At 42.3% G+C, this 22,583-nt stretch overlaps 1 protein-coding gene across 1 annotated transcript in view; it reads right to left on the bottom strand.

Annotated features, from left to right (window-relative positions):
* Nucleotides 1-22,583, bottom strand: part of ST6GAL1 (ST6 beta-galactoside alpha-2,6-sialyltransferase 1) — a 123,884-nt gene that overhangs the window by 95,192 nt on the left and 6,109 nt on the right. The gene's annotated exons all lie outside the window — the stretch shown is intronic.

The following is a 22,583-nucleotide window of genomic DNA, read 5'->3' as shown; positions in this document are numbered from 1 at the left end:
TCCCTCCTTTCCATTCTGCACATGCTCTCAAGTGTGCTGTGTCATAGTTGCAGCAACTCAAGCACCTGCCCACACACCCCCTAAATCTGGTGCTGCTGGGAGGCTTAAAGAGGGCAGCAGACCAGACTGAAAGCAGGCCCTTTGCTGGCTTTCTGTCTGTCGCCTAACACAAGAAAGAATAACCAGCCATTGAATGCGACTGATGGAGGTAGAGAAAATCAGTGGTTATTTCTCTCTGTACCCTGCAGAAGGTTTGGGGGAGGAGGGGTTACTGTGCAGCTTCTGAGCTTGACTCAAGAAGGGCAGGAGCACTATTTGAACAGGAAAGCTACAAAGGTACTCTTAAAAGTATGTAACATAAAGCTTGCTTGACATTTTTTTTCAGATTCTAACAATTGTTCTCCTCTGGTCAACCCAGGGCTAATTCTGTTATGTCTTTTAAAAAAGAAAAAAAGTTTATTGATATAAACACATGTTTCCAAGAAGGTAGGTTGGTCATTTTGAATTATTATGGTGCCCTGAGGAGGAAAGAAAGAGTTGGAAGTTTGCCTCAGGCATATTCATTACCAGTTAGGGCACAGAGTGTTAGAACATGTAGCTGTATCCTTCCCCCCCCCCCCACCAGGCCCTTTGCTCCTCCCCACCTCCTCTGCTTGCTTGCTTCTTTCTTTCCTCATCTAACCTAGTATTCCCCAGAAGAGGCCAATGTTGTGACTCGTGCACAATACTCCAGGGAAAGTCAGGAGGAGAAGGGGGCACTGCTTGCTTGCAAACACCAGGAGGGGAACAAAACAACACATTGTGCAAGGCCCAGTCTCTCAGAAAAGTTGCATTGGCTTGCGTGCCCTGAGTTTTGGTTTTTGTGTGCTGTTCTATACCCCCAAGCAGGGTTGTTGTTGTTTGGGAAAAAAGAGAGAGATTTCTTCAAGCTGTGTCTTAACTCCCCACGCTGTTGTCATTTAGGAGTTTTCTTTTGACAACAATAAATAAACACATAATACAAGGAAGAAACTAATTAAAATAATTTTAGACTGCAAAATTATTTTAATGGGATAACATCACCTAAGCAGCTATAGAATATGTTGGATATTGCACCGGTATAGTGGAAGATGTGTCTCATTCCATGGTGTATTGGAATATAAGATTGCTCTGCCCAGCTGGAGATGTTTGACCACATAAAACTATAGAGCTGGTGTTCAGTATTTTGAAATAGGAGAGGTTTGTCCATGGTTCTCAAAGAGGCCATCCTCTCTGAAAGAAAAGATTGGTTCTTAAAAGAAGGCCTGTACTGATGAGAAGAGAACATCCTAGGCCAATGTAAACTTCTGCCAAGTAAAAGTTGTTTCCCAGCATAGAAAGCTAGCTGTCCAGTTACATTACTTTAGGGGAAAAGGAAGAAAGTATCCTAACTGAAAGTATCATAATGGGCTGGCATGTGCTCAAGGTTTCCTTAAATAACAGAAAGGCAACTACACTACATGATATGACTATAGGGTATATAAAAGCATGAGAAAGTAATTTGAGTAATTAAAATACATATGTAAGTTTAATCACATTATACAAAATACCTGCTTGAACTAAATTTCATATAGAAAATAAACACACTTTAGCTTTTCAAGTAGTCATTTGGAGTTTAGGGACACAGTATACTGAAGACCTTTGTACAGTCAATTCCCCAAACTGAAGATCTCATCAAAACTTATTAAAATAACTATTGCAGCAAATAGTTTAGAAAATGGTTATGGCGCATGGGTTTTCTCTGTACCTTATGAATATACTGCTTCAGTTGATTTGTGATGCCTACTTTGCATTCAGTTGATCTGAATAATAATGGGAACTATAGTCATATCATGTACTGTAGTTGCCTTCCTGTTATCTAAGGCAATTTAGAGATGCTGTGCTCAAGAGTTAATTTATTCATCAGTGAGCTCTATTCAACTTTTTTCTCAAGACTGTAGTTTGCAAGAATGAGTTTGCTCATCAAACTTTCAGTGAGCAAAAGGGAACAAAAAACTCTACTAGGAACATTTTAAGCTTTATTTCAGATTCATAGTACAATTTAAATTGTACTTGGAATATGAATTTCAAATACACACATTTTCATTACTGTCCAGCTTAGGTTCTCAGCTGCTGCATTCTGTTTTCTCTTTTCCTGTTGCTGAGCAAAGTATGTATCCGAACAAAGGGGATGGAAGCAAAGTTCACAGGTAGCTGAACTAAAAGGAAACCCACCCTCTCGTTAAAAAAAACTCTCAAGTCAGCCAAACAAAGCAGTCATATTGTCCTTACAGGATATTTGGGCAAGTTTTTAGACCCAGACACAAACATATGTTATCTGTGGTGAGTTTGCAGTGATTATTTCTAGCTTACGAGTCAGCATGGGAAATTCTCTTATGCTGATTCAGACAATTTGTCCATCCAGCTCAACATAATGCACTGGGGTTGGCAAACTTCAGGCTTGCTGAAACTACCTTGTTTTTCACTAGATCTACTGATCAGAGTCAGGAGCAAAAGACATATTTTAAGAACGAAAAAACAGGGCTCCTCTGAACATATTTTGAGTCTAGTAATTTATTTCCAGTAGCAGAACTGAACTGAGCTCACAAGCCTTTTGCGCAAAAGTCAACTTTGGAATAGTTTACTTCATTTTAGTAGCCTAATCTAGGTGGAACAGGTCATTTTGCTGTGGGTATTGTTAAAAACATTGAGAGCCCTTGCTGGTTGATTGCAATTCACTCAGAGATCTAAAAGTGATCCTGATCTACATTCTGTTCATCCCTGTCTACATTGACTGGCAATGGCTCTCAAGGCCTTCAGACAGGAGTTTTTTCTCTGCCTGGAAGTGCCCAGAAATTAGCCTTTAATCTTTAACATATTTTTTTTAAAAAAAATTGTTTTCATTCAGTTTTACAAATGTAAATTTATAACAATACCAAATGCACAGCCGTATATAGCGATTTCTTGAAACATCCCACCATGGGTCTTATTGTTAACATTTTCAACAGCATATTATTTAATAATCTATATTTTGCATCTGTCCATATTGTCCAAAGTGTTTGTTACATTACAAGTGATATTAAAATCCTGCTAATGTTTTCATCTGCTTACAGTGGTCTCCTAAATAAATTATAATTTCCCCCCATTCTTTCCTGAAGTGTTCGTCTTATTTATTTCTGAGCTTTCTGGTCAGTTTTGCCATTTTAGCATAGTCCAACAGCTTGGTTTGCCATTCCTCTCTGGTAGGGACTCTTTCTTCTTTCCATCTCTGGTCTAGCAGCATCTGTGCAGCTGTTGTCACATACATTAAAAGTATTTTCTGCTCCTTTGGCATATTGGTACCCATAATACCTAATAAAAAAGGTTTCTTTGCAAAAGTTATTTTAAACATTTTTTTCCATTCATTATATATCATTTCCCAGAAAGCTTTTATTGACCTTTTACATTCAAAGCACCTCAGAAACATAATCTGGAAGAGATGAGGAAAAGTATTTCTATGAGGTAAGGTTGGAAGAAGTGGGGACATTTAGCCATAATTTACAGGAGAGTAGACTGTAGTCTAACATTAAGAGAAATGTTTCAGAGGTAACAACTGAGGCAATTACTTAAGGAGAGTGGAAGATTCTCCATCACAGAGTCTGCCACAAGGGCTGGGCAGTCATCTGTTGAAGATACCCTCACTCTGCATCAAGGAGAGTTTTGGATTACAGTGGTACCTCTGGATGCGAACGGGATCCATTCTGGAGCCCCGTTCACATCCTGAAGCAAACGCAACCCGCGTCTGCGTGGGTCGCGATTCACCTCTTCCAAGCATGCGCATGATGTCATTTTGAACGTCTGCACATGCGCAAGCGGCAAAACCCGGAAGCAACGCGTTCCATTACTTCTGGGTTGCCGCGGAGTGCGACCCGAAAACACTCAACCTGAAGCTACTTCAACCCAAGGTATGACTATACTAGATAGCCTACTGCGAGCTTCAATATATGATTCACCAATACTGAATCTATCCACATTACTGAGCTTTACAAATTGGCTCAAAGGGAAGTATATATCTGGGAAACTACTAGTATTTCCATGTTCTTTCTCCACTCAGAGCTATAAAGTCTTGCTGCAGTGGAGAACTTCATAAATGCACATGGTAACCTATGAACCACTCATGCTCAGCACTTTTGCACTCAGCAGTATGGGGAGATAGAAGAGAGCAGCACTGGAAATGGGAGCGCAAACAACTTTCTGTTTGTGCCAATGGGTTGTGAGTATAGGCCTTCAGTTGCAGCAGCCTTAATGATGGCTGACCATTTATGATTTATGGTGCTTTTAGTTTCATTCCATGCTCATGCTTTATAATCTATAATAAACATAAGATGAATGCAGTACTCATATAATCATAGAATTGGAAGGGACCCCGAGGGTCATACTCAAAACGCACCAGAGAAATTAAAGGAGGCTGCTAGTCATGAGGGCTATTAACTCCAGTATCAGAATACCAGCTGCAAGAAGGAAAATGTGACAGCATCCATAGCCTTCTTGTGGGCTTCCCATAGGTATCTAGTTGGCTATTTGGTGAGCATAATGCTGTGCTAGCACTGGTCTCATCCAGCAGGACTCCTCTTGTGTTCAGAGACATGTGGTGATACAGTGGTACCTCGGGTTAAGTACTTAATTCGTTCCGGAGGTCCGTTCTTAACCTGAAACTGTTCTTAACCTGAAGCACCACTTTAGCTAATGGGGCCTCCCACTGCTGCCGCGCTGCCGGAGCACAATTTCTGTTCTCATCCTGAAGCAAATTTCTTAACCTGAAGCACTATTTCTGGGTTAGCAGAGCCTGTAACCTGAAGCGTATGTAACCCGAGGTACCACTGTACAGTTCAGGTACCTATGGCAGAAGCTTTAACAATTGTCCAGTCTTCAGTGTTCACCTGGTGCTAAACTATTAAGAATACTTGCTCAGTGGCTGACTTAACACGACTGCTTTTCTCCAGAGCAATTACAAACTGCTTAGAAGCAAAAAAAAATCCTTCCAGTAGCACCTTAAAGACCAACTAAGTCAGTTCTTGGTATGAGCTTTCGTGTGCATGCACACTTCTTCAGATACACACGAAAGCTCATACCAAGAACTGACTTAGTTGGTCTTTAAGGTGCTACTGGAAGGAATTTTTTTTTTATTTTGACTATGGCAGACCAACACGGCTACCTATCTGCTTAGAAGCAATAATCCTTTATACACCCAGTAGATCACTGTGGTCTGCAGGAACATTTCTTCGGCAACCTCTTTCTTGTTTCTGCCAGGCTTAGGCAGAGCAATGGCAGCAGCTCCACTGCTGAACAAAGTTTAGATCTGGTATAGCTTTACTCTGACTTAACCAGCTTGCTTTACTCCAGTTTCTCTTAGATATTTATTGTGAAGTATGTACTTGTAGTAACTGATAGTGAATGTGTGCAATGGGTCTGATCAGACATTGAGATTCATTTCTGCTTTCTCAGAAGATCACCCTTTTTTGCTCGTTCATCCCTGATTAGCCAACTAGGGCAGTAAATGTTTAGAAATGAAAATATGTAGTTATGAAAATCAGGTGTGACAGGCAGTGGAAAACAATGGAAGATCCCGTGATAGATGGAAGTAGTGTGAAATACTATGCATATCAGATAAACTGTAGTCAAACGAAATTCGTTGATACTTTGCATTAAAATGCAAGGCACGAAAGAGCTAACAACTTCACTGGCTTTACAAAGGCAACTGAAACAAAGTGGAATGCTATGGTCATTTGCATTCTCACAGTGTTGCAAATAATGGCATTTGCAGCTTAAGCACAGTTTTCATCAACAATACTTAGTCCGACTATTTCAGAAGAAATAGCATTTCTTTTTTTAACAAGGTGTCTTTCCAAAATATGCCTTATTAATTTGTACAACATCAACTTCTCAAGAATATAGTTTTTAGGGAAGACTGAAGCCTTTGATGCTCAAAGTCGTATTTGCATGGTAGAAGGTGAAATTAGAGTTGAGCAGGTGGGAAAGAGGATGGGAATTTATGAAGGGTGCAAAGAAAGGCAATGGGAAATGAGCTTGTTTTGCAACCCCATGGCACTCTGTGGCTGTACTTATCCTCGCGTGTTAAATTTCTAGGGGGAAGCAGATGCACAATGTATTGGAAGGGATTCTACTGATACTGCACTGGACAGCCACAAGTCCCTGGCATCCTGAGCTTGGCTGACAGCAGGCAAAGTTGAAATGCCCCCCTTGAGCTCTTTGGTTGGCTTGCTAACACCATGAGAAGCTAGCAGTTGTTGGCTCTCAGATAAGGAGACAACCTTCTCTTCCTGTAAGCTCTGTAGGAACTTGTGGCCAAAGGTCCCCCTCATCGGTGTCAAAGAATGAAACACCCTAGGGCGAGACAGCAAGCAACAGCAGCATAGAAGCATAGTAGAACTGGAAGGGACCCACCTCAAGAGTAACCGAGTCCAACCCCCTGCAATGCAGGGATCTCATCTTCCCTACGCAGGAATAGCATTTTTTAAGCTAGCCGAACAGCCCCCAAGCTGGCCCCCAAAATACAGGTGAAACTCAAAAAATTAGAATATTGTGGAAAAGTTCATTTATTTCAGTAATTCAACTTAAAAGGTAAAACTAATACATGAGATAGACTCAGGACCTGCAAAGTGAGATATATCAATCCTTTATTTGTTATAATTGTGATGTTTATGGTGTACAGCTGATGAAAACCCCAAATTAACAATCTCAGAAAATTAGAATATTAAATGAAATCAGCAAAATGAGGACTGCAAATAGAGCAACACTGGACCTCTGAAAAGTAGAAGCATGCACATGTACTCAGTAGTTGGTTTGGGCCCCTTTTGCATCAATTACTGCCTCAATGCGGCGTGGCATGGATGCTATCAGCCTGTGGCACTGCTGAGGTGTTATGGAAGACCAGGAAGCTTCAATATCAGCCTTCAGCTCTTCTGCATTGCTTGGTCTCATGTCTCTCATCTTTCTCTTGGCAATGCCCCATAGATTCTCTATGGGGTTCAGGTCAGGCAGGTTTGCTGGCTAATCAAGCACAGTAATCCCATGGGCATTGAACCAGGTTTTGGTACTTTTGGCAGTGTGGGCAGGTGCCAAAGTCCTACTGGAAAATGAAATCAGCATCCCCATAAAGCTCGTCTTTGGAAGGAAGCATGAAGTGCTCCAAAATCTTTTGGTAGATGGCTGCATTGACCCTGGACTTAATGAAGCACAGTGGACCAACATCAGCTGATGACATGGCTCCCCAAATCAACACAGACTGTGGAAACTTCACATTGGACTTCAAGCATCTGGCATTGTGTGCCTCCCCATTCTTCCTCCAGACTCTGGCTCCTTGGTTTCCAAATGAGATGCAAAAGCTGCTCTCAGAAAAGAGATTTGGGGAACCAGTGAAAATAGACTTTGTCTGATAACACTGCTCTTCCTTCCCTCAAGTTACAGAAACACATAGCAATTTAAAGCAGCCTGCCTGAGACAGCAGATTCCAGGGGAAGTTCCCTTTCCTGCCTTCTTCTCATCTATTCAAAATGAGCTCCAATTCAGAGCAGCAGGGTGCAAGGAGTTTCCCACACTAGCATTGGGGGAACCTGGGACCCTCCAGATGTCTTTATTGTCCAGCTCCCAGACATCATGGCCAGTGTCAGGAATGAGAGGAGTTACAGTCCAAACACTCCTATGGATGCCAGGCTAAGGAAGACTGCTCTGCAGAAACGCGCACACACAATTCTACAGAATGTATCCCAGAACTTGTCAGGCACACAGATGCAGTTTTCTAGTTGAAAAGAAAGCTTTGCATTTTCCACCCAAGCTTGGTGCTTTAAATATCTTACACAGACTTAAAGTAATTTAATTTCTGGCTACTTCCAAGCACAACTGCTGTTCAGGAGTCTTTTTTCTTCATCACATAGAGCTCTATATTCTGAAAGAAGACCTCTTCTGCCTGATCATGTGAATGAATTAGTTGACATACATATTGTGGTCTAAACCACTGAGCCTCTTGGGCTTGCCAATCGGAAGGTTGACGGTTTGAATCCATGCAACGGGATGAGCTCCCATTGCTCGGTCCCAGCTTCTGCCAGCCTAGCAGTTTGAAAGCACACCAGTACAAGTAGATAAATAGGTACCACTGTAGTGGGAAGGTAAACGGTGTTTCCGTCTGTTCTGGCACTCGTCATGGTGTGCCGTCATGCCAGAAGCTGTTTAGTCATGCTGGCCACATGACCCGAAAAACTGTGGACAAATGCCAGCTCCCTTGGCCTGAAGCGAGATGAGCGCCACACCCCATAGTAGCCTTTGACTGGAGTCAACAGAAGATTTAAGCCACTTGCAAATTTGAGCCATGCACCAGAAAACTTGCATACTGCAAGTTTTAGCGCCTTGTGCCATGTAAGAAGTCCTACGATATTCATTTACAACTTAGCCTCCAATGCACCCACACTTTCCCTTGGCCTTTTAGGTCACACCAAGGTGGTTTATAGATGCACATAAAACTGGCTGCATCTGTTACTAGGGGATGAATCAGACAATCTGCTTGCCAGTAGCTGAAGGCAGGGAAAGTAGCCATTAGGAGCTTGGCGGTTCTGTCAGTGTCTCATTTAATCCATGTTCTGCCTTTCAATTAAGGAGCTCAGACCAGTACATTAGCCTTACATCAGTGTGACAATGGTAGGCTAGACCAAAACATAATAATTTGCACAATGAGAACAAAGCTGGGATTTCTCAAATCTTGGCCCCACACAGGCTAGTTGCTAGATCATGGGTTGTCTGTTAGCCCTTAGTAGAGCCAGTTAGGAGGTTAATAAATACCCACACAGAGACACACATTAATATAAGAAAAGAAAAAAAAGGTGAGATAATGGGTTAATTATTTACATTCAGTTTTAAAATGAAAATTTTAAGCAATCTTTATTTTGAACTCCCCCTGCCCCCCCACCCCCAATAGACAACACTGATAGAATTGTGGAACATCTATTATTTTACAGAGCTTCTTTTAAAAGGTGTGTGTGTAATGTAAGGGATACCATAATACTTCTACCTTGGCAATTAGCTGTAATGGAACAAATTGCTGAGTACTAATGACCTACATTTGGAACAGAACTATCCTCTGTGGGGTGAAGTAAGCTCAACAGTCCAGGTACATTTACTGGAAAATACTGCATCACTAAAGGTACTGTAATTGCTTTTGAAACACAGTGCATTGGAAAAAAATCTCCCAGCCTGAGACAGGGAGGGGGATGGAATCTAAAATTGAGCTTGGCAGTAGATTTCTGACAAAGTCAATAATCCAGAAAGACATTAAATAGGTGTTCTGGGAGATCTTCTCTGAGTAAACAGGGAGTATTTGCTGCTAAAACCATCAGAAAATACCTCCTGTTAAAATACTGTTTTGTATCCATTATGCTTTTTTATTATTATAAAAAGTGATATTTTGAAGGATGCAGCGCCTGTATACTCACTGGAACTTTAACAGTCTGTGGCTAGAATCCAAAGCACTGTGAAGTTCGGAGCTACTCATTGCTTTGAATCCCCAAATGTGTACCAAGCACTCTGACAAGGAAGAAGAGGAGGTGAATCATAAATGCAATGTCTTAAATACTTTGAAATCGGGTGTCTAGAAAAAAAGCTTGCAGAACTTGACTTGCACAATGGAGCTTTCTGGCTCCCCCTCCCCATAACTGCAGACACACACACCCCAAGAATATGATTATTACACAATTTGTACTGCTCTGATAACCAGGGAGTAGTTAGGAAGGAACCACATCCCTAAACAAACAATTTAGCTTGTGATGCTATTTGCACTAGAAGCCCCACTGGAAACAATGGGACATATTTCTGAGTTGACATTGCACTGATTGACTCCCTATAGAAATAAAAGAAACACTCTTTTACTTTCTCAGCTCCACCTTTAATAGACAGGTGAGAAAATCTATTGTGGCTTGGCCCAACAGAGCATATTTCATTGCAAACACTGTTTCTCAGGAAACGGAGCCGCCTTTAAATTTTGAGCAATTATGAATACCGTACTTCAGACCTGGTCTGGCAAGAACACAGAAGTGCCTCTCAAGTACAGAATTAGCACTACTTTGCTATAATGTGGTGGGGTGGAAGGTTTGGAGGAATCTAGCCACTCTGAAATTGCATATTCACAATCAGCCAGGCTATTTTATTGGCAGGCTACTAAAGAGCCTTAAGGATGCTCCATGCAGGCATTGCTTATATGTTAATATGCCATCAGTTTGGTCTCCTTTGCAGGATAAGAAGGAAAGATAGTGCCCCAGGGCAGGTATTGTTAACAAAGCTATTGTACTACCAACCTTACTGTATGCTTGTGAAACATGGACCACTTATAAACGTCATCTCCAACTCCTCGAAAGATTCTATCAACGGTATCTCTGAAAAGTTTTACACTTGGGAAGACAGGCGAAGTAATGTCAGTGTACTGGAAGAAGCAAAGATCACCAGTTGAAGCCATGATTCTTTAACATCAACTTTGTTGGACTGGTCATGTTGTGCGGATGCCTGATGATCGTCTTCCAAAGCAACTACTCTATTTCGAACTTAAAAATGAAAAGCGGAATGCTGGTGGTCAACAAAAGAGGTTTAAAGACTGTCTCAAGGCAAATCTTTAAAAATGTAGTATACACACTGACAACTGGGAAACACTGGCCTGCGAGCACTCCAGTTGGAGAACAGCCTTTGCCAAAGGTGTCATGGGCTTTGAAGACACTTGAACCTAGGACGCAAGGGAGAAACATGCTAAGAGGAAGGCACGCTTGGCAAACCCTCACCGTGATCAACTCCCACCCGGAAACCTATGTCCCCACTGTGGAAGAACATGTGGATCCAGAATTGGCCTCCACAGTCACTTACGGACTCAGTTAAGACTGTGCTCATGGAAGATAATCATACTCGGCTACGAGTGATCGCCAGAGAAGAAGATGATTGTCATGTGTACAGGACATAGCTTAAGGAATATGATTTCATCAAGCAGCATGGCAATAGGGGTCCCTCCAAGGGATGGGCCCATTTAGCTACACTGGTCAAAGAGGTGTAGATGCAACTAGTCTCCACCCAAAAAATGTAAAGTTTTCTCATTATTGCCCTGGTCATTTTATAGGAACTGCAAAACTACTACACAAAGAAGAAGCATTCCTGTATTTTTTCAGTACTGGAATACTCTTTCAAGCCTTTGTTTAAAAATGAATAAAAACCTTGGGCTTCAAGGAGCACATTGTTCCATTGCTTTAGTTCCAACCTGTCCGCAATCCTGTTCTTTGCCATTCAGTTACTGCCGGAGAAGAACCGTGAGCAACATTTATTTATCATGGGATGGGGGTATTTAGAACCAAGATAAAACTGCCGAGCTCCCTTGTTATTTTTGTAATTGCTAGAACGTGTAATGCCAATATAATGTTGTTCCATTTATAGTATTGAAGTGTTTTTATGTAGTGTTGTATTTGCTATCATGTTGCTGTTATTCCTGTTCTTAAGAAATAGGCCTTGCAATTGTTGAGTTTAATTGCTGCTATTTGTCATAAGCTGCTCACTGTTTCTTACAGAAAGATTCTGCAAAATCTGCAGATTCTGATGATCCACTGTACCTAGCTGAATCAATTTTAGCTGAAAATCACTTCACTTGAATATTTAGTTCCACCACAGAACCTTGTGTTCTGACTTCATTATTCTCCTACTTCCCCCTTTCTTGCCTCCAGCTCCTTCCTCTGTGGACCCCCTGCTTGCTGAAGCAGAGATTTTTGCTCCACTTCCTCATAAGCAGGGATGTGTACCAAGTTTGCATTTTTTAGAAATTGCTTACAAAATATCACGTCACTCGCAATTTCATGTCCCCGTCAAAGCAAGTGCACATTAAATGGGATTCTGGGTTTGCAGTATTACAATGCCCTGGACCATATTATTTTTAAAATAAATGGATTCATAAACTCTGTTATTTTAGCTTTAGTTTATGGATGCAGAATTAACCTGCACCTCCACGGACAGCTGTGAGTCCAAAATGACCCCAAGGCTGCGTACCTGGTCCTTCAGGACTATAGTTATCCCATTCAGAATCAGGGAGTCCCCCAAACCTGCCCATCCCCTGTCCCCCAGAAACAGTACTTTTGTCTTGTCAGGATTCAACCTTAATCCGTTAGGTGCCAACCATCCTCCAACCACCTCCAGACACTCACACAGGATGTTCACAGCTCTCACTGGTTCCGATTTAAACAAGAGGTAGTGCTGGGTATCATCCACATACTAATGAAGACCCAGCCCAAACCCCCTGATGATCTCTCCCAGCAGCTTCAGATAGATGTTGACAAGCATGGGGAAGAGAACGGAGCCCTGAGGTACTCCACTAGTGAGCACCTAGCAGTCTGAACACTCACCCCTCCACCACTACTTTCTGGACATGTCCCAGGAGTAAGGAGCGGAACCATTGTATAACAGTGCTCCAACTCCCAACCCCTGTAGATGGTCCAGAAGGATACCATGATCTATGGTATCAAAAACCATTGAGAGATCCAGCAGAACCAGGAAGCAGCTTTCACTTCTATCCCTAGCATGGGGGAGATAATCAACCAGCAAGACCAAGGCAGTTTCAGTCCCATAATGGGGTCTGAATCCCAGTTGGAAAGGATCCAAATAGTCCACATCCTCCAGATGTGCTTGGAATTGTCCCTCAACCACCTGCTCAATCATTTATCTTATCTTCTCATATTTATGTGCGTTTTATTTTGGTTGCTTGGACCTCTAGTTTATTATTCCTTCAATCTCACAGTTTATGGATCCCCACCTCCTCTTGCATGCATGTCATTCCTGTTTTGAACAGTTTTGTTACCCTGTTTGAGTTGACAGTCGTCAACGACTAGTGCATCATCATGGAAGAGGTGACATCAGAGACTTCACACTGGAGCCGCCTCTATTTCATGATTTTCTATATTGTGACCATTGTGGTGGTGACAATAATTGTAGCCTTTATATTGGAGCCGTTCGTGTTCCGTATGAACTATAGCCAGAAGAACCAAGATTCAGGAGGTTGTTATTCCTGTGCTGATTGAGTTGTTGCTAGATTTTCCCTGATCAAAGTAGTCCATGCTGATACTTTCACAGAGTTATTTCCCCCTCCCCAATCCATATATTTTGCAGAGTTATTTTCCATTGCAGCAACAAATGTGCATCCTTGGATTCTGTGTGGTCGACAAACATCATCTCTGTCTTGGTAAAGACCTGTGGGAGTTACTGGGTAAATCTGCCAGGACATGCTATTTGCACAGTTCAAAGATGTCAAGCGACTCTCAGAACACACACAAATGAAATACGGGTCTACTGAGGAAGCTCATCAACAATTTACAATGAAATAGGCAGCTTCTCAAACTTTTCCTTTTCAAAGCCAGCCAATTTTTGCCACTGCATTCATTGCCATTTTCCAAAAGCATGAAGAGCCTAGCAAAGTTGGAGCCCTGCTTGTGCAGACAAATGCCACCAGATACAATTACCGTATTTTTCCTTCTATAACACGCAGATTTTTTCTCCTAAAAAGGAAGGGGAAATGTCTGTGCGTGTTATGGAGCGAATGTGTGGTCCCTGGAGCCAAATGGTGCAAGGGGAGGCAAAAAAAAGCAGGGAAAAATCGCGTGTCTCCTAGAAGGGAAAGCTGAAAAGAGGAAGTGGCTGCTTTCCTGCATTCTGCCTCAGGGTCTTACTGCCCACCCATCTCTGTTTCCTTGCTGTGTTTGCTCAAACGGAACAAAGAGCAGGGAAAGCCCCTCCCCTCCAGGCAAGCAGAAGGGAAAGCTCCGTGCAGGAGGGAGAGAGAGAGAGAGCGCGCCTGCGAGCTGGCTGGCTTGGGTGGGTAGGTGAGGGAAAACTTTTGCCTTCCTTTCCTCCCTCCCGTTATACCCCTGTCCTGAATTCTTAGCCAGCTGCTTCTGTGCACACCCCTCTCGTGCTCCTTGTCCGTTCTGTGTTTTTCCTTCCCTCCCCACTTAAAATGTGGTTAAAAAGCATGGATCCACATGGATCCTCAGGATCTTTGCATTGGGTCAGCCCAAATTCACCATCAGATCACATAGCATGTCCATGGCTACAGCCTGCCCCCCCAAAATCATGCACCCACTGTTGCCTGGGGCTGCAATGGTGCAAAAACGTGGTTAAAAAGCATGGATCTACATGGATCCTCAGGATCTTTGCATTAGGTCACCCCAAATTCACCATCAGATCACATAGCATGTCCATGGCTACAGCCTGCCCCCAAAAAATCACGCACCCACTGTTGCCTGAGGCTGCAATGGTGCAAAAACGTGGTTAAAAAGCATGGATCCACATGGATCCTCAGGATCTTTGCATTAGGCCACCCCAAATTCACTATCAGATCACATAGCATGTCCATGGCTACAGCCTGCCCCCCAAAAATCACGCACCCACTGTTGCCTGGGGCTGCAATGGTGCAAAAACGTGGTTAAAAAGCATGGATCTACATGGATCCTCAGGATCTTTGCATTAGGTCAGCCCAAATTCACCATCAGAGCACATAGCATGTACATGGCTACAGCCTGCCCCCCAAAAATCACGCACCCACTGTTGCCTGGGGCTGCAATGGTGCAAAAACGTGGTTACAAAGCATGGATCCTCAGGGATTCTCAGGATTTTTGCATTGGGTCACCCCAAATTCACCATCAGAGCACATAGCATGTCCATGGCTACAGCCTACCCCCAAAAAATCACACACCCACTGTTGCCTGGGGCTGCAATGGTGCAAAAACGTGGTTACAAAGCATGGATCCACAGGGATTCTCAGGATTTTTGCATTGGGTCACCCCAAATTCACCATTAGAGCACATAGCATGTCCATGGCTACAGCCTGCCCCCCAAAAATCACACACCCACTGTTGCCTGGGGCTGCAATGGTGCAAAAACGTGGTTACAAAGCATGGATCCACAGGGATTCTCAGGATTTTTGCATTGGGTCACCCCAAATTCACCATCAGATCACATGTCTGTGGCCACAGCATGAAGCACAAAAATGATACATCCACTGTTTCATTCAGAATGTTTTTTCCCTTGTTTTCCTCCTCTAAAAACGATGTGCGTGTTATGGTCAGGTGCGTGTTATAGAGCGAAAAATACAGTAATTGCCACATTAAGTGTCACTGCTCTCCACTCTGCATTCAGCATAATCCTATTACCCCAGCGAGCACTTCACTTACCCCAAATGGTATGACGGGGCATGAGATTATTACTGCAACTAAGAGTAAAGGTAGCAGGTCCTCCTACTGATTTCAGCATCAAGAATATACCATGGTCGATAGTAACAAAAGCTGCTGAGAAATCCAGTAAGAGTAGCAACCTCTGCTTTACTTAAAATCAAGCCGAAAACATTTTATCTCCCTATTTAGCATCACCTCTTTCTTCTGCCTACTTGTCTCCCTGTTGAATTATAGATTGTAAGATTCTCACATGGGAGGGACCAATTTTTCTTACTGTCATTCCATACAGAACCTTGCATGATGGTGACACACGTGAAGCAGTGTTCAAAATTCCCCAGGAATTTTGCAACTGGCGCAGGTCCAGTAGTGACCATGTGGAGATCTCTGGACGCCAGGTTGGCAACATCTGCCTCTGGCTGGCCCCTCCAGCTTTCTTGGGCAGGTAAGCAGAAGAGTTTATTTATTGAATTGATATCCCACCTTTTTCTCCAAGGAGTACATGGTTCACCTCCCTCCTCAGTTAATTCGTACAACCCTGTGAGGTAGGTTAAGAGGTTCTGCCTGGCGCAAGGTCACCCAGTGGGCCTCATGGCTGAGTGGGGATTTGAACCCTGCTCTCCCAGGTCCTAGTCCGGCACTTTAACCACTACACCACACTGGCTTCCTCCAGTACTTCTGCTATGGGGCAGATACATAAATCAAATAGGTAAATAAATATGGGGAAAGCAAAATGTCACTTAGAGAAGGATCCAAAATATTTTCTTGAAGCTTGAATTTGTTTTATTCTGGATTCAAAGAATCATAGAACTATAGAATTAGAAGGGGCTACGTGGATTTTTGTTTTCAGTTTTCATGTTCTGTAAACTGCTTTGAGATTTCTTTTTCATTTAAAATATAAAGTGGTATAGAAATGAAATTAATGATGACGGTGATGACGACGATGACAATAAATTCCATTGATATCTAGACATTCCATTGTGGCAATTGTAACCTAGGTTTAAGGTGTCATTTCGTGGTTAGCTTATATATCTGAGTTTCTAATACTGACGTGGAGAATCTGTGGGCCTTCAAGTGTAGCCTGCTTAGGTGCCTAAGCTGTCTCACCACCCAACTAATTCCTCCTGCTCCAAACTTTTCTGCCTCCCTGATGAATTCATACTCACCCAGCCTCCCAGTATCAATAATACTCCCTCCCACTCATTAAACTGTATTAATAATATTCCACATCCAAGACATTGCTTTTGGAATTGTAAAACTCTTGATTTAGCCAACAGTGAAGTATCGCTCTTCAAGGGGAAAACAAAGACTTCCACATTGGATGGCACTTCTAAAAGGCTGCTTAGCCAAAGGAAGGAGAGTTGTGGGGGCAGGAAAAAATATGAGAATATAAAACAAATGAGATCACCAAAAGAAGCATATTTCTGTTTCAAGGAGGAAGTTGGAAGAAGCCCAAAATCACTGCTGGCAGTGAGAAGTGGGAATCACGTCTTGGTATACCACGTCTGGAGCTATAAATAATAACAAGTCACTATTTCCTGAAAACAATGCATCTCGGAAAAGCTTCCGTTTTCATAAGCTATTTTGCTTTTTTAAAATGTTTTTACACTTTTTAATTAAATGTTTTCAAAAAAAAGACAGCTTTTATGTGTCTCTTGACACAAGATTGTTGATGCATCTTGGAAATTAGATCTGAGCTTCTAACTGCAAAAAACATCTCACGACATGGAAATGTGGTCCTCTAACAAAGTATTTAAACTCAGATACTATTTTCTTGTGTGGTGGTGATTTTAGTGTTATCATTTTAATATATTCACATTTTATTTTTATTATGATTATGTATTACCTGCCCTTTGCCCTAAAGTCCCAGGGTATGATGCAACCCTAAAAACACAAAATATTAAGAACAGTTCAAAACAGTAGTGATGTTGATATATTCGCTTTATAAAACTTGTTATCTGCCCTGGGCTACTTGAGGAAGAGAGGGAAACAAACACGCTTCTCTGCCTTAAGATTAAAAAATAAATAAATGCAGCTGTAATACACACAGGAATAAGTTATATTGAACTCAGTAAGGCTTACTTCTGAGTAAACATATCTAGCTGTTTTCTAAATCTTAGAGGATCATTATTATTATAAGCCCAGAATTTTCCCATACCCCTAACATTTTGAGAGCACATCCCCACCATCCAGCCAATCCCGTTGCTCATTCGTACACCCTCTCCCTGCTTCTGCCCCCTTCCTCACCCGCCTGCCCCATCCCTCCCCTCTCCTACCTTCTACATGGACCAGACCAGCCTCTGCATCCTCCTCCAATGCCACAGACATACTTCCAGAAGGCAGCTTCCAGAAGTGCCACATTGGATGGAGGAAGGGGAGTGATGATATGTGGCATCAAGGTAGTTCCCCCCTCCTCTGTTTCTGGGTCCCACACTCTGATGTGAGCCACCTGACTTGCACCCAGGCCCAGACAGAGGGGGGGGCATATGGGCCACTTGGCCCGGGCCTTCGATTCCAAAGGGGGCCTCAGTCAGCATATTCACAATTGCAGGGGATGCACTGAGGCCAACGTGGAGGTGCAAAGGCGGCGTCCGCAGGCGGCAGATTCCTTGGGGCCGTGAATTTGGAAAACATTTTTCCAAATCTTCTAATTGCATTACGCATTTTCTTATCATTACCAGTTACAGTGGCCTCCAATGAGAGAAGTTTCAATATATTAAAACGAATTAAGTCTTTCTTTTGATCAACAATGGCTCAGAAATGCCTAAACGGTTTAGCAATGATAAACATAAACCACGATAAGGCGAAGTTGCTTGATTTTTCCTGCATAATTCAAGAATTCGCAGAAAAGAAAGCCAGGAAAGCATTTTTAAATGTAAATACTTAAAATAATCCTTTTCACTATGTATTTTTAAAAAGCACTATTGTATATCTATATTTTCCATTTTGTCTTTATATGCAGATACGGTTCAAGCCTTGAAATAAAATTATTTGTCAGCATAACTTTTGTGGAAATTATTTATATACTTACTTATTTATAAGACTTCAGTTATCCCCAGGGTAAAAGGGGGGAGCACATTATCTACCTGGCCTAGGCCTCTGCCTGGCTCTGCAAGGCTCTGCTTGCACCACAGCATGGAACCAAACAACAAGCCCCAAAATTGGTCATCTGGGATTGGGATCAGAAGCCGGGGTGGCTTCTGTCAATCTGGGATGTCCCAGTTAAATCGGGACACTTGGGAAGAGTATGCATTCCTAATTTAGAGTGCCTAAACCATGAGTCTTCCCATTCATTCCGCTTTTACAGAAGTGGCTCCTCTGTCCTCCAAGTCCCTGTTCAAAGAAGCTTGTCACAGGAGCTTTGTTAAATGGTGGTCTGGCAGGCCTGAGCTCCAGGTCTTTTGTGGCAGATCCCAGACTTCCTGCTCCTTAGTTTAATACTATAAAGAAGAGTTGTTACTTTGCTAAAAGGGCAGCTGGACACTGCAAAGCACAGCGTTGGCAAAATCTCAGCCACACGCCATCTTAATTTCATACGCCTATAAATCAGCATATGGAGCTCTTATGCAAATTTGTGCCATGGGCCTACCCTGCCCCGAAAATCCTTTTATTTTCGAGTGGCCAACCCCCCCCCCCCATGCCCTCCTAACTTTCAGGGAGCAGATCAAAACAAATGTTTAGACACCAGGTTTTGGGTGTCCCAAAGGACTAGACTTCTCTGATGCTTTTCCAGTTATGATTTGTTTTTACCTTTAAGCATGAAATGTAGGGTGTTTTCTTTATTTTGTAAATGTCAGAAGCTTCCCCACATTTCACAGAAAACAATATTTAAAATAAATTAAAAAGATACTCAAATGTGGATGTGGTAAAACAGTAAGACAGAAGTGGCATGTGTTCCAAGTTCTCGATTCTGAGACATTAGGAAACAGCCTGCGCTGGACAGGGTTGTACAGTAGTACCTCGGGTTACAGATGCTTCAGGTTACAAACTCCGCTAACCCAGAAATATTACCTCAGGTTAAGAACTTTGCTTCAGGATGAGAACAGAAATCATGCTCCGGCGGTGCGGCAGCATCAGGAGGCCCCATTAGCTAAAGTGGTGCTTCAGGTTAAGAACAGTTTCAGGTTAAGAACGGACCTCTGGAATGAATTAAGTTCTTAACCAGAGGTACCACTGTATTTTCTTGGAAGGAGCAGGTCTTAGCTTAGGGCTTACCCAGCAGCACTGTCACTAGAGCCTCAGGAGGCCTCAGTGGCCAGGAGTGCTTTCTTGCCTTCCTTGGCAGCTTTTGAACAGAGATGATTTACTCTTTGTAGTCCATGCTCTGCTAATTTTCAGACAAGGTTGCTGCAGTGCATTGTATGTGGTTATTTTGTCTTCAGCTGATCACACAGAAACTCACTATGAGCCGAGTTAGTGGTTTAATGAACTTTATTTCTGAGGAGGCCAAAGAGCCTGTGTAGAATAGTAACCGACCTCTGTGTCGGCCCTCCAGGAGCCAGCTGTTTATGTCATATATGTATCTTAATCAGAACAAACACTCAGAAAACTGTGGGTTCGCTTGCCAATAAGAACATCAAAAGGTTATCTAAAAGTAGCCCAACTGGTCACCAGGCTATAAACAGTTTAATCTCTTTCCTGGCTCTTAATCTGAGAGCTGAGCAAACTGCAGTGGTTGGACAATTAAGCAGCATAAAAGGACATCCAAGATCATTCAGGTGGATATTTTGGATGATTTCCCAGCCAATGTACAGATAGCTCCTCCAGGATCCCAGTACCTGGAATGACATGCCGGTCCCTGTAAGCCCATAAAAACAGTACACTATATGACCATTGGTGCCGCTTATAAAATGTTTGATCTCAGGGGGCAGAGGAGGGACGTTTCCTCCATGGTTTATTTAAATAGAACCTTTAATGTCTATTCCTGAAACTGGAGCTCATTCATTTTTTAAATGCCAAATGCAGATGAAGACTTGTGGTAGGAAAATGGTGCCATCTTTGGAATCCGTTCCCTTGAGTGACTGTTCATGGCCCTGGATTGGTTAGCAGAATGCTGAAGACAACTCTAGGATTTTGGGAAACTTTCCGTGACTCTCCTTGCAAGAGAGGATATTAGGATAACACATTCTTATTTTCAAATGTGGCACCCTTTAGATTCCTTTGTTCGTTGCCAGAAATAAGTACAGCTTTTTGTTCAGCGTGAACTAGGCAATGGGGAGCAAAGTAAGATAGCTGAACTTCAGTGAACCTCTGCATGCAGATGCTACAAAAGTGACGTACTTAGTGATGAAATTACCATAAGCAGTTCTCCCCGCTCAGCCAAAAGGGGATTTGTGGCCATAAGCCATTACTTTCCAGTAAAAGAAGAGATCTTCTTTGTAGCTCTGCTCTAAGCATAGTTCCTTAAAGAGATAGAATGAAAACTAGAGGCAGAAGCTCCTAAAAACTTTTCTGAATAAGCTGAGCACTCTCTAGCAACCAGCAAATTAAATAACTGATGGGGCATTAGTACTATTATGAGTTTGTGGTTACCAGACGCATTCTAACCCTGGAACCAGCAAGTGCTAAAATATAAGACAGGAAGCTTCCTGTGTTCGCGTAATCACCTGGGTGATGGGCCATTAAGAAAACAAATGAAAAGTGATCGGCCATTAAGAGAGAACAAGGGAAAGGTAATGGGCCATTAAGAGAACAAAGGAAAGGGTCCCTCCTCCAACTCTTCAACAGTGAGAAGGACAAAAGGCAGAGTTGAGAATTGGGAGTTGGCTGCAATGCCACCTAGAAGTCAGAGAAGGAGAGCATGATGTTTGATTTCTGAATGCTCTCGCTAGGAGAGAAACAAGATCCTTTCTGGCTGTTAATGCTGTGAACTCTTCCTCCACCATAGGATCAAGTTGTATATATGTGTAAATAAACCACATATCATAAAGATGCCACACTCTCTTCTACGCGTCATTCCCAAGAAGAAACACGAACCCTTGATAAGCACCTGAACTCCCTGCAATCTCACACTGCTCAGAGATTGGGGTGGCATGCAAGAGTACAATATGAGAGCTATCTTGAAGCCATGTATCCTGTGTTCAGTCATTATGTGGAACATTAATGCAAAATTAACTGGAAGAGAGTTGCACTATAGAAGCAAGGAACAGTTTCTTTTTGTTTTCAAGGTGGAGGAGGAGGAGGAGGAAATTTACCAATCTTATTTATCAAGTAAGTGGCCTTGGTGTGTTCTGTGGTGTTACAAGCCAAAGGAAAGTGGGAGTTATGGTGCAGATTCTTTCTGACCTATTTCTATCCATCTTATTGCCATCCATTCATCACTCTTATCTTAAAGTTTCTGGATGTCCAGATGAACCCCCAATTTGAAAAAAAAACAACTTCTGATTAAGTAGATGCTAACATGTATCAAAATAGTATAAAAGCTGCTCTTCTGACTTAAAGGAGTTGGATGAGTCATATTCTTTGTAAATTTCCCCTTTGTACATAAACAAACTGGTCATCCTGAAAACAAATATTCAGACTCAAGAATTGTTAATGAATCAATCATTTTTGTTTGTTTCAGTTATTATTAATCAAGTGGATGAATGGTTTCTCAATTTTTGTTTTGAGATATACATGCCTACAGGTCTTGAAGAAAAAGAAACAGTGTGGACCTCTTTTACAATTCCAAGTACACCTAATATCCATTATCCATTATCTCTGGAAAACATGTATCTATTTGAAGACACTCAGCAAGCAGATATGGCAAATCTTTACACAATTATTTACATTTCAAAGTCTACTGAAGAACCAAGTTTTAACGATACATTAAGCCATGGGGTGTATAAACTATAGTTCAAGTTTGAAAGCCATAAAGACACAGTTTCTTAAGGCAGAAACCCAGTTTTTCGCATATGAAGATGGATATCGCTACATCTGGGCTTGTGAGGACAGTGCAGTCCTCTACAAGTCTTCTCAAAAGGAACTCCCGTTAAGTTTAGTGGGGCTAACTCTCTGGTAAGAGGCTACAGATTGCAGTCCAATTGTGCTACAAGAAGACCTGCCCTGGAGGATTGTTGGTAAGCCATCAAGGGGGAAAAACTTGCTTTGCCTTGTCTGTTGTATATAGGAAACAATGGGGATGCTTTGTTTGAAATTGTATGGGGTTCTACTTATACTGAAGGTTAAATTTCAGGATCTCTTCTAACACAGAGCTGGTTCGGAGATCCCATGCAACATGGTTTGGACCTACAGAAATGAGACCTGTGCTCACATGTTCCTCCCTCCCTTATATTTCTACTTCCCTCCTCTCATATTTAACTACTTATTTCAGCTCTGTTCACGTGTTACTTGCATGTGGAGCGCTCACATGTTGAAGAA

The sequence above is a fragment of the Podarcis gaigeae genome (assembly GCF_964106915.1).
Source record: "Podarcis gaigeae genome assembly, chromosome: 5".
Lineage (NCBI taxonomy): Eukaryota > Metazoa > Chordata > Lepidosauria > Squamata > Lacertidae > Podarcis > Podarcis gaigeae.
Note: the sequence above shows the minus strand (reverse complement) of the source record. Positions and strands in the feature narration are given on the sequence as shown.